Source organism: Aquarana catesbeiana, linkage group LG06, assembly GCF_042186555.1.
Source record: "Aquarana catesbeiana isolate 2022-GZ linkage group LG06, ASM4218655v1, whole genome shotgun sequence".
Lineage (NCBI taxonomy): Eukaryota > Metazoa > Chordata > Amphibia > Anura > Ranidae > Aquarana > Aquarana catesbeiana.
The window spans coordinates 122,000,184-122,017,936 of record NC_133329.1 but is presented as its reverse complement, the minus strand read 5'-3'; the positions used below and the strand labels follow the sequence as shown (position 1 = coordinate 122,017,936).

The window sequence follows — 17,753 nt, the reverse complement described above, 5'->3', positions numbered from 1 at the left end:
GTGTGATTTAACTGTACTTCTGTCTTGGTTTGATTTCATGGTTTCTGACAGTAGGCGAAGGCCATGAATTCAGAAGATACAGTCAATCTACTTGTTGGTAATATTTTTTCCAGATTGGATGAACTGGATCACTGTATGGATTAGTTTGCCATGGCGTTACAAACGCTCCTGAGTCACACCTGGAATCTCCCACTGTGGCCACCCCGGTACAACCTATGTTGCAGGCCATCCCTGCCTCTGCTCCAGTCTCTGTGCTGGCACCCGCCTCGAGTATTACCTCTATAAGGTCTATATCTGGTTCCGCTCCACTTCCCCAGCGATTTGGGGGCAATCCAGTCCAATGCAGAGGGTTTCTCAACCAGGCTGAGATATACTTTGAGATGCTGCCCAGCAAAGTAGGTTTCGTGATATCTTTGCTTTCTGAGAGAGACTTGGCCTGGGTAAAGTTAGTTGAGTTACCCTGAGTTTGTGGCTTCTTTTAAAAGGGTATTTGATGTGCCTTTATTGTGGCCAGGCAGGTCACTTTTTGAAGTCTTGTCCTACCCATCCAGTGAATGCCTGAACCTTGAGGTCCTGTCATGGACGAACCTTAGGTGCCATTGTTTCATCCCCAGTTATCCAGAAGGTAAGCCCCTGGTTTTGGTCACCCTTTACAGGCTCTAATTGACTCTGGGGCTGCAGGCCTGTTCATTGAAGCTGCCTTTGTATGGAAGCACTCGATTCCACTGCAGCTGCGTGACACTCCACTTGGCATTGAGGCTCTTGACAGGAGACCTCTACAGCCTGCCCATGTGACTCATGAGACGGTTCTCTTGTCCATGGCCGTAGGGGCTCTTCACCATGAGATAATCCAATTCCAAGTTATTTCACCTAAGTTTTCGCTGGTTATTGGTTATCCTTGGTTACAGAGCCACAACCCCTCTTTTGATTGGCTCCATGCTGAGGTTCTCTCTTGGTCGCCACATTGCAGCAAGACATGCTTCCAGAAGGTAGTCAAGGTCCTGTGCAACTCTTCACTCTCCTCCCTGCCGGAGGAGTACCGAGATTTTAACGATTTCTTTGACAAAGGTTGCCTCCACATCGGTCGTATCATTGCGCAAAATTATATTTTAACCTGGTGCCATACCCCCTTGTGGCCGGGTTTACCCTTTGAAGGTCTTGGAGGATAAGTCCATGGAGGAGTATGTTGCAGACGCACTTTCTCAAAGGTTTCATGCACAAATCCTCATCTCCTGCTGGTGCTGGTTTCTTCTTTGTGAAGAAGAGTGATGAACTGAGACCTTGTATTGATTATAGGGGTCTCAATCGTTTCACAATTAAGAATCCCTATCCAATTCCATTGATTACAGAGTTATTTGGCCATCTCAAGGGAGCAACGGTTTTCACGAAGCTTGATTTGAGAGGGGCATACAATCTCGTGAGGATTAAGAAGGTCGATGAGTGGAAAACTGCGTTTAATACCAGAACAGGCCATTATGAGTACCTCGTAATGCCTTTTGGCCTTTGTAACACCCTGGCAGTTTTCCAGGAATTTATTAACGATGTCCTCCGAGATTTGTTAGTTATGTGTGGTGGTTTATCTCGACGATATCCTCATATTTTCGAAGTCCCTGGAGAGCCACCACACAGATGTCTGTTGTGTGCTTCAGAAACTAAGCGAGAACAATCTCTATTGTAAATTCCATCGTGAACAGGTTAAATTCCTGGGTTATGTAATTTCCACTGCTGGTTTTTCGATGGACCCAGAGAAACTTTCAGCAGTGCTACAGTGGCCCTGACCTGTGGGTTTACATCCTCTGCAGCATTTTCTTGGCTTTGCCAACTATTATCGGACATTTATTCTTAAGCCCCTGTCTGATATGACCAGAAAGGATGGTAATCCACAAAGTTGGTCTCCGGAGTCCACTAAGGCCTTTGAGAGTCTCAAGGCTGCCTTTGTTTCTGCTCCTGTGTTGACTCTTCACAACTTACAGCAACGTTAACATTTTTCCAGAAATGGTTATCAATACAAATTAGCCATTGAGCTTCAGTCCAATGACTTTGCCTAGGCTGAGTTGATGTCATGAGTCTTCTGCACACAGGAGGAAGCATTTCTTCATTCTTCTCTCTGTAGCACCCTCTAGGTAGGCTGCTAGATTGACTAGGTAAGTTGACTAGGTAGTTCTTTAGTAATCAGTGGAGCAATTTATGATTACTTTGGACTGTTCTAGGTTTCACTGGATGCAGGTTTGACAGCTCCCCCCACCTTTTGGAGAGTTCTGGAATATAGTGGGCTGGAAATGGCAAATCAATAACCTGAATATTCATGTGGGCTCAGCCAATCCCTTCGGAAAGTTTCCAGTAGGTGGTTGAGTAATGCATGAATAGTCAGACCTGGGTCAGTCCTGTTCTTGTCCAGAAGTTCCCAACCTGAAGGGCTGCTGCACTTCTGGGCATTCCAGCTGTATTTCTCTACATATTCTCATGGAGGTCCCAGCTATGCTGTGCTTTGATGTAGGTAGTGCAGCAGGGTCCTGCACGTCATCATGCATTCCATCCAATCAGCGAGGTCATGCCCACTGTCTCTACAGACCTAATGGGCAACGTGCAGAGGCGAATGAGTGAGCTCAATTAATGCACGGCGTGAACCACGAGTTGAGCAGCCTGACTTGAACCTTCGTGTATGGGACACAGCCATCACGGCTCACTGTAATTGCACCTTATTGGCACGCAAACTGAGAAAAAAGAAGATGACACGATTAAGTGCTGGGGAGTGGTGAAAGCCTCCGGGTAGCTTTTTACTTCCATCTAACTCTCTGCAAATGCAATCCATGCTGCTAAAAAAACAGATGAATTCAAACACAATGAAATCCTCTGTACTTTGTTGCAAGTCATTGGTGTGTTCATAGCCTTGAGGTTGGTGAAGCAAGGTTGGAGAGAGTGGTGTTTTTTCCACTAGCAATTTACTGCCCACACTTATTGGACATGGTCCATACATGCGGAGTGACATTAGATCGATTTTAGATTCAAGAGATGGTTAGAAAGTTTGCAAACATGGTACAGGAGATGGCCAGGGAATGTGCAGACATGATACAGGAGATGGTCAGAGAGTGTGCGGACATGATAAAAGAGATGGTCAGAGAATGTGCGGACATGATACAGGAGATTGTCAGGGAGTGTAAGGACGTGATACAGGATATGGTTAGTGAGTGTGCGGACATGATACAGGAGATGGTCAGGGAGTGTGCGAACATGATACAGGAGATGGTCAGGGAGTGTGCGGACATGATACAGGAGCTGGTCAGTGAGTGTGCAGACATGATACAGGAGATGGTCAGTGAGTGTGCGGACATGATACAGGAGATGGTCAGGGAATGTGCAGACATGCTACAGGAGATGGTCAGAGAGTGTGCGCACATGATACAAGAGATGGTCATAAAATGTGCGGTCATGATACAGGAGATGGTCAGAGACTGTGAAGACATGATACAAGAGGTGGTCAAAGACTGTAGGGAAATGCTACGGGAGATGGTCAGAGACTGTGCGGACATGCTAAAGGAGATGGTCAGAGACTGTGCCAACATGATACAAGAGAGGGTCAGAGAGTGTGCGGACATGCTACAAGAGACTGCAGACCTACTACAAGAGATAGGGTCAGAGACTAAGGACAGCTGACAGCACAGAGAGATGAGGAAGACTTGTGTACAGAGAAGATGCCAAAGCCTGGCCATGTTGCCTCCTCTGTGGGTATGGAGAGGACACCATCTCTCACATAAATAAGATCATTTTCTAACACAGTAATGCAGAAAATAAAAACAGAAATCTTGTGACTCCCATCCCCAGGAACCCCAGAGCCATAACCCCAATATTTCTGTCCATACACATAGACATATACTGGGCGGCGGTGAAGGATCAGGCCTTGGAAATGCATCTTGTATCAGCCCCCCTGGGGACCTCTTTCTCCTGATGTTTGTTGGGAAACGCTAACACTTCCCTCCACCCCGGCGGGCATAAGAAGTATGTGACACAGCTGTTTGCAGTATCTTCAGTCCTATCGTGTGTGTCCCGGTCAGTTCCTGGACTCCTTAACTCACAGCCCGGCTGCTGATTCACAGGTGCCTCCAGGGGGGGAGGGGGGCGTGCCAAAGGGCGGCACCATAATGTCATTGTGTATACGCCCCCGCCCGAGCCTGAACGGCCGAGCAGCTGGGTCGAGCTTGCGTGAGCCAAAGCAGCGCAGGCATGGGCAGTTGTAAAGTCAGCCCGTGGCCATGTTTTAAGGGGTGGAAGCTGCAGCCTTGTTGTTATGGGGAATTAGAGCGGCACAAGGAGCGTCCGGGAGTCGGGACAGAATTCTTCCCAGGACACGGTCAGACCGGGACATGGGTCTGAATCCTGTGAATGTCCCGGGAAAATCAGGATTGTTGGCAACTAAGAGTTTGGGAAACAAACCTGGGCCAAAACAGTGGGCATTTTTGGGGGTGAGCGCTACATCTCTGCCAATGATCAGACTGCAATATTGTAAATCCATATTCAAACCTGCTATTAGGGCCAGACAGGGAATTCTTATGTCAAGAATCTGCAAATAGCTGTAGATGAAACCAAATATCAGTTGTGTTAAACGCAATGACAGGCAGGCAGCAGCCATGGCCTTCACAGGTATCCACACAGGCAGTGGTAACCTATTTTAGGGACAGATGATGGGCCATGGACAGGCCCTGGTCTGTGTGCAGTGCTGATCATCCATTCCTAACTGTGGGTAACCACTGGATGTGCGAATACATGCAAATGTGACTCCTGCCAGCCTGTCATTCATTTGTACAGGCTTCCTGGCTGCAGCTGTTCGTATACACCCATTATTCTAGCCACAAGAATGTGCTGATTGTTGCAGCATGTATCCGCTGTCTGACCCTAATCACAGGCGTGAATGTGGCCTTACTTTGTAGAAAGTCACCAGGAGAGAGCAGGGGGCTTCAGACATTTGCAAGCACAGCCAAGAACTGCACAGGTACCAGGATTTACATGATGGTGTCATCTCTAAACCAATATCCCAGTCTAGGGAAATTTTGACCCTGTATGAAGCCTGAACAAAGATGGTGCCAACCTTCTGAAGGGAAAGCAGATGAAGGCATTGCCAGGGGGAGAACAGTAAGGTAATAAATACCTGTATATGTTACACTTATGAATTACTAAGCATTCATGAATTTAGCATAAAAAAATACAATTGACGCTAGGGCCACTTTAAATAAGCCAATCGTGTGATAATAAATCTATTTGAGGTCTGGTATAGCTTTTGATATAACTTTCCCTCACCCTCCCTTTGTGTCTGCTGCTACCCTTCTATCGGCCTCTCCGATCTCTCCATCACCCCTCGTCCTCCTAGTCTTCCTCTGTTGCTAGCTGCCCTTTCTGTACTTCCCCCTGGGTTCTCCAATTCTGCATCCTCTCTCCTTAATGTTCCCAGCTCCCTATCTGCTATGAGGTAGATAAAAGATGCGTTTTTCTCCCCTGGATCAGACAGAAGCAGTGTAATCATCTGAACACGGCAAACCAATTTATAAGAAGAGGACAGTGGAGATAGAACTCTTGAAATATGGTTGCATTTTCTGTCCCTGGCGTTTTCTCCTTAAAGATCTCTCATCTCGGCATGCTTGTCACTCACCGCCTCCCTGACGTGTGACAGGACAGCCCGGGAGTCACAAAGTAGAATCAGTTCAGGATCCTCTGTAAAAATGCTTGGCACAAAGTGGTTGTATCTGAAAGTCTATCGCCGAAGAAGAGCTGGATTATTTTTCAGGATCTGTTAACGCGTTGCTTTGCTGTCTGATAGCGACAGATATCTGAAATTGGGAGCAACAAATTAAATGGAAACTATCAGGATTTTGTGAGTAATGTTACTTACACTGTAACACCTTCTACAGTGCGATACCATACAGGCAATCTTCTGTTTAGTATTGAAGCTGCTGTACATTTATTTTTAGAGGTATGATGCTGCAGTAAAGTTCTCCAAGCTCTGAATATAATAAGCATTGATATATGTTGATGCTTGTTCAGGCATCTACAGGTACAGGGGGAAAGTGTTCATTCATACAGGAAACAAATGTGCTGAAGGTCACAACTTGATGCCTTGAAAAGTACAGGACAGTGTGTATAACATCCTCAGTTTAAAGCTGAATTCCAGGTATAGATTTTAGTGCATAGTTACATGGGTCCAGCTTGGACCCATGTAAATATGCATGTGACACACATGTGGGACCGCTGTGGAAGCAGAAAATCACTGTAGTAGTTGCAGCTACTACAGTGATCATTGCAGTCTTCCAGGTCCCATTTAAGCACCAGTCACAGAATGTCTTGTATTTTTCACAATGAATGCAAAGCGCTCTCAGATCTGTCACTTCATTCAGTCATGGAACTCAAGGTGTTCATTGAAATGCAATTGTGCCAGGGAGCCATCACTTGTGGCACGGGACCCAAAAGACAGTGACAATCACTCTAGTAGTGGCAACTACTACAGGGATTCTCCACAAGGCTCACAGGTTTGGCATATGCATACTTACTGTGCATGAACCTAAAATATATAAATGTAAAAAATCTCAATTCATAAAGTGAAACAATATGAAATAAATGCAAATTTTATTTCATAGACACCAACATAATACAATTAGTGAAATGAAAAAACAATAATCAAATCCTAAAAACAAATAAAAAGTCCCAATTCATGAACTAAACAATATAAAAAGTTGGTAATTTATGGGTGGGTCACAGGTGGGGCCTACATGTGACGCCATTACACTATCTGATTGCCGGAACACCGGTGTTTGGAAGTCGCCTTCTCAGGAAACTGCTCTGTGCATCTTTTAATGCAATTTTATTGTGGAAAATATGTAAGTGCACTTCTATTATTAGGCCTCATTCACACCAGGCGGATCCGCTGCCACGAAGTCCGCCAGAATCCGCCAGCTCAGCTGGAGATTTCTCCGTTGATCTTCGCTGAGACGGCGGATGACAGGTCCCTCTCTGCTCACTGAACGGGGAGGGGCTTGTCGAGCGCCGCTGCTTGCAATGGAGAGATTGGACGAAAACGGACAGCATGTCCATTTTCCTCAGATCTCATCCGATCTGATCCGCCAGGGACGGATGCGAACGTAGGGCCATTCGTCTGATTTTATTGGATCAGACCGGGTCGGATGTCAGTGGACATGTCACCGCTGACATCCGTCGCTCCATAGACTAACATGGAGCGCCCGTTTAGGTCTGCTGACAATACTGACAGGCGGACCTGAGCGGTCCGACAGTGTGAAAGGGGCCTTAAAGATACAGACCTTTTAAACATACCGCACTATGAAATGGCATTTTCTTGCTTTGCATTACATTGCTAAGAGAGCTCGAAGCAAAGGATGAGGAGTGACAGGAAGACATCCTGGTTATTTTAAATGCGCTGTTGACCATTTATCATGGTCCATGCTATCTGGTAAGGAGCCTAGTTTATCTTGTATCACTGGTGATATTACTGTGGTGATCAGCACTGGATGTATCAACAATTTATTTCTTGGATTGCTTATACTTATTGGATAGAAGCGGCATATATTTGCACTTGGATATGGGACTACACATCCTATATTTTTGGGATATTGCACATGAATAATCAACTTTTTCGATTATTTAGTTCATGAATTGGGACTTTTTATTTGTTTTTAGAATTTGATTATTGGTACTTCATTTCACTAATTTTATTATGTTGATGATTATTTATGAAATTAAAAACCATCCCGAGCTCCCAGAATTTACAAATAAATGGGCACGTGATCCTAATGTTCAAATTGGAGCAGCAGAGTGGGAGAAGTAATTTACCCTCACACATAGCTTGTCATTGGCAACTAAGGCCCAAGAGACAAGCTATAAGCTCGTTTCTCGTTGGTATCAATGTCCAACATCCCTACAGCGTATATACCCAGACGCATCTGACATATGTTGGCGTGTCATGCTGCCAAGGGCTCGTTGATACACATATGGTGGGAATGCCCCCAAATTCATAATTTTTGGGACAGGATCATGCAAATGTATACTACAGTTACAGGGGAGCTAGTCCCCAATACACCTCAAATTACTCTGTAATCCATTTTACCAGGCCCCCATAAAAATATTAAAAAGGGTCTGTTCAGACACTGGTTGACAGTGGCAAGATTCATTATTCCGCAACATTGGCGATCGATGCAATCCCCATTGGTGAAGAAATGGGTAATGGAAATGGACTATATTGAGAAGATGGAGACCCTCTTAGCACATGAATTGGATACATATGAAAAATGCCATCAGATATGGGCTCCCTGGAGGACTTTTAGGGAATCAACAGGAAACTAGATTTTTAGGTTTTATGGGAATTAGAGTAGAACCTAAATGCAACCTAGTAAGTTTTCAATATATGATGTCTATGTGTTGCCATCTTTCCCCCTTTTTGTCTTTTTTTTTCCCATTTTTTTTTGTTGTTGTTATTTTTTGTTATGGTTATGTTAGTTTATATAATGTATTTGTAAGATGTTTGATGGTATGATTATGCCATTAGTGTATGTATATTTGTCTATTTGTACAATGATTTTCCAATAAAATTAAGATTGAAGGAAATTCAATTAGAATTTATTATATTTTTTCACTTTATGAATTGAGATTTATTTATTGATATATTTTAGTTTCATGCACATTAAGTATTGTATATTTTTTAATTATGTTGTATTGATTCAGTGCCACACTATTTGATTTATTTATGCAAAAATTTAGTATCACAGATTTTGGTATAGGCTGCTTTTATGTGTTAAAATCTTCCCCAGCGCTATTTTTGTTTTCGTATGCATACTTACATTGGTACAAGCCCAACTAATGTAACTATGTAATAAAATCTATTCCTGGAATTCAGCACTCCATGGGGGAAGATGATATGATACATAACACTATGCTTACAGTGGAAGGTAAATATAACCTAAGCGTACTTGCTGTACATAGCACACATATGCCACAGCTCTTGTAAATAGTGATGGGGGAACATGCATGGGTTCGATTAACAGAAGGTCTGCATCTTGCCAACCACAGTCAATGCAACCCACACAGGGCTCATTGGTTGCTAGGACACTGAAAATCTCCAGCATCCTAGCAATCAATGATGCATCCTCAGCCCCAATCAGTTGCCAGCAAGTAGATTCCCTGGCCGATAGCTGAATGTAAATGTAATGCTACCCCCCAAGGAGCAACTTGTTAAGATGGGTCTTCTGTTCACTACCTCGACCTCCTCAAAAGCCTCAGCTTCACTAACACATCAGGTTGAGTGTAAAAGCAAGTAAATGCAGTGAAACACAACAAATAATTCCTATCACCGAGTGATAGTACTAGCTTGAAAGCAGGCACCAAAGCAGTTATCAAGGGTAAACTTAATGTAATATTACAATTGAAATAGGTGTGACCTGGCACAGCCAAATGGGAGATCTCCATCCCTGTCCAGCCCACCTCGTCTGCAGCACAAGATGGAAGGGGATGTCCCCAACTCCCCGACATCAAGGCATCAATTGATCACTTGAGCGGGGCGTCAGTGCATGATGCCGATGTGCAGGAGTTCATGCCCCGCCCCACCAATGGATGAGGAGGAGGAAAGAACCCCGGAAGCAAAGCACAAATCGATCCCCATCAATCCTGGGCTGGGGCGGCCTAATAGGAATAATGTATGTTAAAGAAAGGCACTGGAATCAAACCCAATATGGTCTACTGGACATAAAAGGGAGCTAAAGCAAGGGACTAGAATGTATGAGTATATAGAGATACTCAGTGATTGAAGCGTGTTAGGTGTGACAGGTCACTAAAGCGGGTATCTTCCACCCAATTGGTAGGACAATTGAAACAGGTGTGACCTGGCACAGCCAAATGGCAGACCTCCATCCCTGTTGTAAGTTACAGGAAAGAAGAAGAAATTGGGACTTTGAATGAGGCCCGCCATAAAAATAATAAGAAGAACAGAATAGATACATAAATGTATGCGTAATTAAATAGTTTATTATTATCTAAAATTGATACCAGACTCTTGGAAAAACATTTGTATTGAATAAATTGGTAGTCAAGTGACTTACACTTGAAATATAATGCTCATAGCATGCAATACAATTGATGAGTTGACATGATAGACATAGATAATAAATTGAATATATGAAAATTATACATAGTTAAACCAAATGTATCTTGGCATCTAATAGCACTTGGCACGTTTCATGGCGTTACAGCCACTCATCAGGAGTGTAATACGACAATGTTCTGTAAATATAGATAAATATCAATTATTAATAGTGCTCTCTAAAAAAGGGGAGAAAAATTATTTTCCCAAAAAAATGGCGACAGGTCAGTGACTTACAACTGTGCCCAAGGCTGGGTCCAGCCTTTGCATGAGAACTTGTGGGGATCTCGGGTAAGTGTCTCCCCCGTGGTTGAGGTGGGAACACCCTCCAAGGACCAAGGAGAACAGCCAAAGGAAGGCTAGATGGCCACAGCACAGTCCAGTTGTGATATGTGTGCACCTATCATGCATAGTGTCCTACAAAGAATGTATAAGTGAAATGAATGAATGAGTGGAGATGGGTGAATGTGAAGGGTCATCTAAGTGTTCCCTCAAGGGAACTACATATGGGGGTGATAGTAGGTGTGAATGTGCCCGCTAAACAATTTAATACTGTCCCAAAAATAGTGCAGACCACCCAAGATAAGTGTGAATGGGGTGATAAAATAGCCCCATTAATTACCTGTGAATATGGTGTATGGACCAACTCATGTCTGAATAACCTTCCAAGTGATAGGATCATGCAGAGTGAGCCACCAGCCATCCCAGGTTGATAAATACCCCCAGTCCAAGGCGGGGCCCCGCCAACGTCATGCTAAATAGGCAAATGCAGCACGAGGGAGGCGAGGAAGCATGTCTCATCTGCACATGTCATTGGCGTCAGCAGTTGATCCACATCCACCTTGTCTGCAGAGCAAGATGGAAGGGGACGTCCCCGACATCGAGGCGTCAATTGACGCCATGAGCTGGGTGTCAGTGCATGACGCCGATGTGCAGGAGGTCAATCCTTGCCCCCACCAACAGATATTACTCAGTTAATTTGATAACCAAACAAGTACAAACAAGGTGGCAATTGTTCAGGATAAAGAATGTCTAACAGTGAGGGCTAAGCATAACTGGCATGGAACAGCCAGATCAACATAAACAGTAGCAGTGCCACCTAAAATGCAACTGTGAGCAGTAATATGACTTGTTCTAACAATGCAGTAGCTATACTGCTAGTGTGCACTAATGGGGACTGTGCTAGGCCTAAACTGACTGAGTAGGCATTGTCAGAATTGACTGTGGATCAAAACTAAAAGAGGGCGCACCAACCTTTGCGCATTACACAAGTGGTGTTTATTATATATATAAAAAAAAGGAAATATACTCACAAACAAAGGTTATAAAAGCATATCATATATTATGGGAAAGATACATATTGAAGAGGTATAGGGCTGCACACCCCGACTGAAAGGAAGTGTTCCCCCAAGGGTTTTTTTTTTTTTTAATTGGGAAATCCAACTTTATTGAATGTAAACTTACATGTATACATTAAGCATTTGACATACACCATAGTATGAATACAAAGATATACAGTACATAGTGATGTCACCGCATTCCGCTGCTTACAGTTAGCAACAGTTAATAAAAGACCTTTGGCAAAAGTAGCATAGCATTTCTAAACCATAAGTATTCGTACATCCTAAGTTTCTCAGATTCTGCAGTCTATACCCCCATCAGTACATTAAAAGTGGAGTGGGTAGTATTTTGTTTTTAGCTCCCTAAGTACAGGTCTCTCCGTCTTCCAACCATCTATCCCACACCTTCGAATATTTTTGTGTGCATCCTCTGTGTATATAAATCAGTTTTTTGTACGGAAGGGTATTGTTTACTTCCCTTTTCCAACTCGATACAGTAGGAGGTATGGTTTGCATCCAGGCTCGAGCTATAGCTTTCCTGGCTATAAATAAAGTTTTTTGTATGGAAGGGTATTGTTTACTTCCCTTTTCCGACTCGATACAGTAGGAGGTATGGTTTGCATCCAGGCTCGAGCTATAGCTTTCCTGGCTGTAAATAAAGTTTCATATTTTCAAATGAAAGTAGCATGGAACTTGTCTAGATCTGTATCAGGTAATAGACCCAAGCCACATAGCCTTGAGTCTAGTACAACTAGGGAGCCCAGTTTGTCATGCAGAAATGTTATCACTTGTACCCAGTATGCTTGTAATATGGGGCATTCCCACACCAAGTGGTAGAAGGTGCCTGGCCCATAAGTACACAGGGGGCATGTTGATCTATGTGAAGGTTGGAATTTAGCCAGCCTCTGCGGTGTCAAGTATGCTTGGTGGACAATATATAGCTGCGTCAATCTGTCTGACAGTTTAGGTGAGGTCACTTTGACATTTTCTAGTATTTCATCCCAGTCTGAGTCGTCAATAGCACCCACGTCCCTTTTCCATCCAGATTTAGCCTTTTGAACTACTGTCATCATCCCGGGGATTCGAATGGGATATTATAAACTTGAGATTCGTTTTTGGGATTCAGAGCCTGGAATTATGTCCAGGACCTGAGGGTGAACAATAGTACCAGCTGTGTCCCTGAATTGGAAACGTAGAGCATGGCGGAGCTGCAGGTATTTGAACAATAGGTGATGCGGAACTGAGTATTCGTCTTTGAGGGATTGGAATGACTTGGGCCGCGTATCCGTCATGACCTGGTGGAGGTAAATTATCCCGTATTTGGCTCATATAGCTGGGTCCGGTACATTTTTAAGTTCCGGCATGTGGTTATTAAGCCATAGGGGGGAATGGGAGTGTAAGTGCTCCAGTTTAAGCCTTTTCAGAGTTATTTCCCATAGTTTTTGGTGATGTAAGAGTATTCCTGTATTGAATCGGGGAAGCCCTTAACGCGCCTGTCCCCCTCTAAAAATAGCTTGTAGGGGAGTTGACAATGGACTCCTTGGATCTTCCCAAACTAACATTCTATAGCGCTGCATTTCAGTCTTATTAAAATAGTACATATGGGATAATTGTGCAGCAATGTAATATTCCTGCAAGTTAGGTAGTGCCGTGCCCCCCATAGATGTCGGACTTTTAAGAATATGCCAGGCCAGTTTGTGCCTTCCGTGACCCCAGACGAACGAATTAAGGATAGCTTCCATCTTTTTAAAGATCTTGAGGGGAATGTATAGGGGTGCATGCCATACCATATATAAGATTTTAGGCAGTAAAATCATCTTGATGATGTTTATCCGTCCCATTACCCCCAGAGGCAATCTGGACCAGGCTTGCATTTTGGTTTTTATCAGGGAGAATAGCGGTTCCATATTGTTAGTAACGTAGTCCCCCAACTCCCGCATGACCAACACCCCTAGATATTTAATCATATTAACTCTGGTTAAGGGAAGTTCCGGGTATGTGTAAGGAGGAGGAAAGTGATCTATAGGGAGTATCTGAGATTTATCCCAATTTATGCGCAGCCCTGAGAAGCTTCCCATCTTATCAATGATCCCTAACGCTGTCTGAAGCGACGTGCCCTTATCTGCCAGGTAAAGGATAGTGTCATCCGCGTATAGACCTATTTTTTCAGTGTATGTATCTATACGTAGTCCAGCTATCCCTGGCTCCGACCAGATGGCAATTGCCAGCGGTTCAGCTGCCAATGCATACAGAAGAGGGGAAAGGGGGCACCCCTGACGTGTGCCTCTCTCGAGGGGGAACTGATCCGACAACCACCCATTCACGAACACTCTTGCTTTTGGTGTTTGGTATAGAATTTGCACCCATTTAATGAAGTTGGGTCCAAATCCAAATCCCCTTAGACACTCCCATAAAAACAACCATTCTACCAAATCAAAGGCCTTGTATCCAAGGCCACCACCACTCTAGTTCCTTGATTTTCATGTTTGGCTTGGAGATTCATAAATAACCTCCTGATATTCATGGCCGTATTTTTCCCTGGCATGAAGCCAGTTTGATCAGGGTGTATTAATGACAAAATGACCTTGTTGAGGCATGATGCAAGTATCTTAGCTAGCAGTTTAATATCCACTTGAAGTAGGGATATAGGTCGGTACGACTCGGGATAACGGGGGTCTTTCCCTGACTTGGGTAGGACTATTATTTGTGCTTCTTGCATGGAGGGGGGGGGGTTTGGGCACTCCTGTTTCAAATATATTTTGATATAGTTGTTTAAGCTTTGGGATAAGTATCTCCGAAAAGGTATCATAAAATTCTAGAGGTAGGCCATCTAATCCTGGTGCCTTGGATTTAGACAGGTGGGAGATAGCCTCTGCAATGTCATCCTGTGTTATAGGGGCTTCAAGCATCTCAACTTGCTCTGTGTTGAGTCTGGGGAACTGTATTCTGTGCAGGTAGTTTTGGATATCCTGTTGAGAGAAGGTGCTCTGTGATTTATAGAGTTCACCATAAAATGACTGAAACCTGGCCGCCACCTGAGGGGGATCCGTAACGATATCCCCCTGCGGTGTAATCAGGGACACCACCACTGGGGGTTTATCATTCAAATGCGCCAGATACGCCAAAAGTTTTCCTGCCCGTTCGCCATGCTCAAACACTCACTGTTTGCAGAAGAACACTTATTGTCTGGCTTTCTCTATATGTATGTGATTAACTACTCTATTTTGTAATTTTACTTTTTGGAGATTTTCAGGGTTGGGGTCTAAAGTGTATGCTTTTTCAAGTTCCAGCAGTTTGTCAGTTCCCAAGGGTTTTTTTAGCAGCTAACTGATCAGTTCAAAATGTATAAAAAGGATCTTTATTTCAAAAATAGACACGTATTCAATAGTAAAATATGAGCTCTGGTCATGGGGCATAAAACATTTCCAAAAAATACAGAATTGGAAACATGTAAATACACAGCATTCTGTTATAGTGGTTGCTATGTCACAGACCCCTTTTTTAAAGCACTAGCATGCGCACAGTGTTTCTACCTGGTTTTGAACCGGGGACCTTTCACGGGTTAGGCAAATGTGATAACCACTACACTACAGAAACCCACCACTGGGGACTGTGACATAGCAACCACTATTGAATACATGTCAATTTTTCAAATAAAGATCCTTTTTATACATTTTGAACTGATCATTTAGCTGCTAAAAAACTCAGTGGGGAAAACTTCCTTTCCAATAAAAGCATATCAAAGCCCACAATGGACACAAACCGACCAGCAACTAAGAGCCCCTGAGGAAGAGAGGATCACCCCTCGAAACGCGTCAGCCATCTGGAAGGTTCTCCGGCATGCTGGACATGGTGACCTGGTCACTTTGTGTCCATTATAGACTTTGATATGCTTTTATAACCTATATTTTCTTTTTTTTATACACCAATAAACATCACTTGGGTAATGCGCAGGGTTGGTGCGCTTTCTTTTAGTTTTTTCCACAGTGTTTCTATTGGGTGTCCCCTGACCCTTGGAGGGCAGCAAGGTCTGTGCATCTGCCAGGAGTCATAAATATTCTGGGCGATATTTACTGCCATCACATCACTTTTTAGCGCAGGATATTTTGTTTGTTTTTTGTCTGAATTGAGTGACGTAAACAGTGAAGGGAAATGAGGAAAACCTGCAAGATGTATAATAGGAGCAGTCCTTAAATTTGTTCTTCTGCCGGCTAATGTTAGGGCCATTTAAATGCGCGTTGGTGTACTTATGATAGTCCTTTAAACCTGCAAGGCATGCCGTAAGATGATAAAGGGTGCCATACTGTTCAGTGCAAGGTGGAATAGAAACGGGCCAGAGATAGTAATGATGCGACACAACAGCTGCTTAGAGTTGGTAATGATGCGGTGGGAACTTGAAGGTACTAAGATACAGAATTGCTATAAGAGGTAAGGATTGGGTGCTCTAATTATCCTGCTCTCAGTGGCTTAACTACTGCTAACAGTACAAAGTGGACCAGTGGCCCTCTTATTGACTCACAGAGGTGGTGTATTCGGTGTAGGGGCCCCTTCAGTTCCGTTCTGGTGTGGCTGCAACTCAAATGGCTAAAGTGAAGAATCTGGAGGATGCTCCGGTCTCTCAGCAGCAATCCCACAGGGTTAATAAGGCTGACAATGTTGATGGATCTCCGACAACCTCACTCTCAACCTCTGGCTCTGTCTCCTGCTCACACAGACAGATCTGTACATGTGGATTCTGTAGTCACTACTGTGCCCGCACACCATTAAATCACTGAAACACTCCCCATTCTTGCACACTTCTTCCAATGGTGCTTGTTTCTTTTTGGTCAGGAATACTTTTTCAATCCTGGGGGTTGAGTCCACATGTAAGGACAAGAAAATCTTGGATGCTCATGGAATGTGATGGAAGGGGGAGGTGAAGAAGACAACTGGCGAGATAAAGAGCATGTGCCCCAGGTACCCAGCATTAGTGATGCCACAGATTTAAAGCATATTTAAAACCAAAAACAACAAATATTTTGCCACTTACCTTTCCTAAGGGGTGGCTGCAATATTTTTTTTTTTAGGCTAAGAACATTTCAGCAAGTACAGAAAATACATGTTGGTCTTGCCAGAAATTCAGTGTCCTTGTCTCTTTCTGTGAGCTGAAAAAACAGAAAAATAATATTATCTTACTTGTGTAAACTATTAATTCCATCAACTACCATTTATCGTTAATAGACAAAGACAGGCATGTTTGAAGTCCAGCCTGTGTGACACCATGGCTCCCTTTATACCTATAGTGGAGAAGTGTGTGTAGACAAGAAAGGACAGGATGCATGTTATTTGCAGAATCACCAGGTGAAAATAAAGGGGGAAAACTTGGTAAAGGGGTAATGGAAAACGTTACTGATTCCCCCTCAAAGTCATGAAATCCCCACTGCCATTATCACGCATCTCAAAAAGATGCAGCTATGCTGTCTCTTTAGATAACCCATAGTGCTCTGTGAACTTATGTATTAAATTGTATATGCAACATGTAGGCAGCTGTGGTGCAGGGCAGCCTAGTTGGCTGCAAGAGGTAGTGGTCAGCCATTTTTGGGTGGATGCTTTATAAGAAAGCCCAGCCGTGTTTTAGTGCAGTTCACGTGTGTGCACAGACAGGGAGAGAGAACCCGCTTGTCAGGGAGAGTTAGGAGAAGATAGGGAGAGTGTTCCGGCCTGTGAGGGATAGCTCAGGGTTCCTACAGAGTACTGTATCAACAATCCTGGTCAGATGAAAGACTCCCCATTGTGGATAATAAATCCAATGTCCTCGCTGTGAGGGAGGGACAAGTGTATCAGATGCCTATATCCATCTGCTGAAGGAATACTGTTGTTACTGGGTAATGTGTGTGAATATCAGCCTCTACAGATACGCATTGTGTGTTTGGGTTTATACTGTGTCAGTCAGTGGAAAGTGCCTATAGTGCTGACGAATACAACTACCGCTTACGTCAGATGTGACTGTGCTGTGTATCTGTGCCTCATTCTTGGAGTGAAACTACTTGCATTACTGCTGTAAATACTCTTTCTACTACCGTCTCTCCGCTAATAAATGTTGCCTGGTTTATAAAGTCAGTATGTGTGATTCCCTCTGTGAAGTCGCTACACCCTACATATGCTTAAATTTTGGCGTAGTTGGCAGGATGTCTGAACCATTATCCTCAAGTGGGGGAGTGGCTAGAGGGTCAATCATGGCACCATACGAAGCGGCTTTGGCCCTGATTCTCCAATTTAATGGCACAAATATTCCCCTGACAGAC

General features: G+C 43.8%; 1 long non-coding RNA gene across 1 annotated transcript in view; it reads right to left on the bottom strand.

The window, feature by feature from the left end:
- Nucleotides 1–4,333: 4,333 nt before the first annotated feature.
- Nucleotides 4,334–17,753, bottom strand: part of LOC141147674 (uncharacterized) — a 30,630-nt gene continuing 17,210 nt past the window's right edge. Inside the window, exons 2-3 of the long non-coding RNA XR_012245098.1 lie at nucleotides 16,499–16,613; nucleotides 4,334–5,819 (exon numbers count right to left, since the gene is read on the bottom strand). This is a non-coding gene — a long non-coding RNA (uncharacterized lncRNA). The remainder of the gene's footprint in view (nucleotides 5,820–16,498; nucleotides 16,614–17,753) is intronic.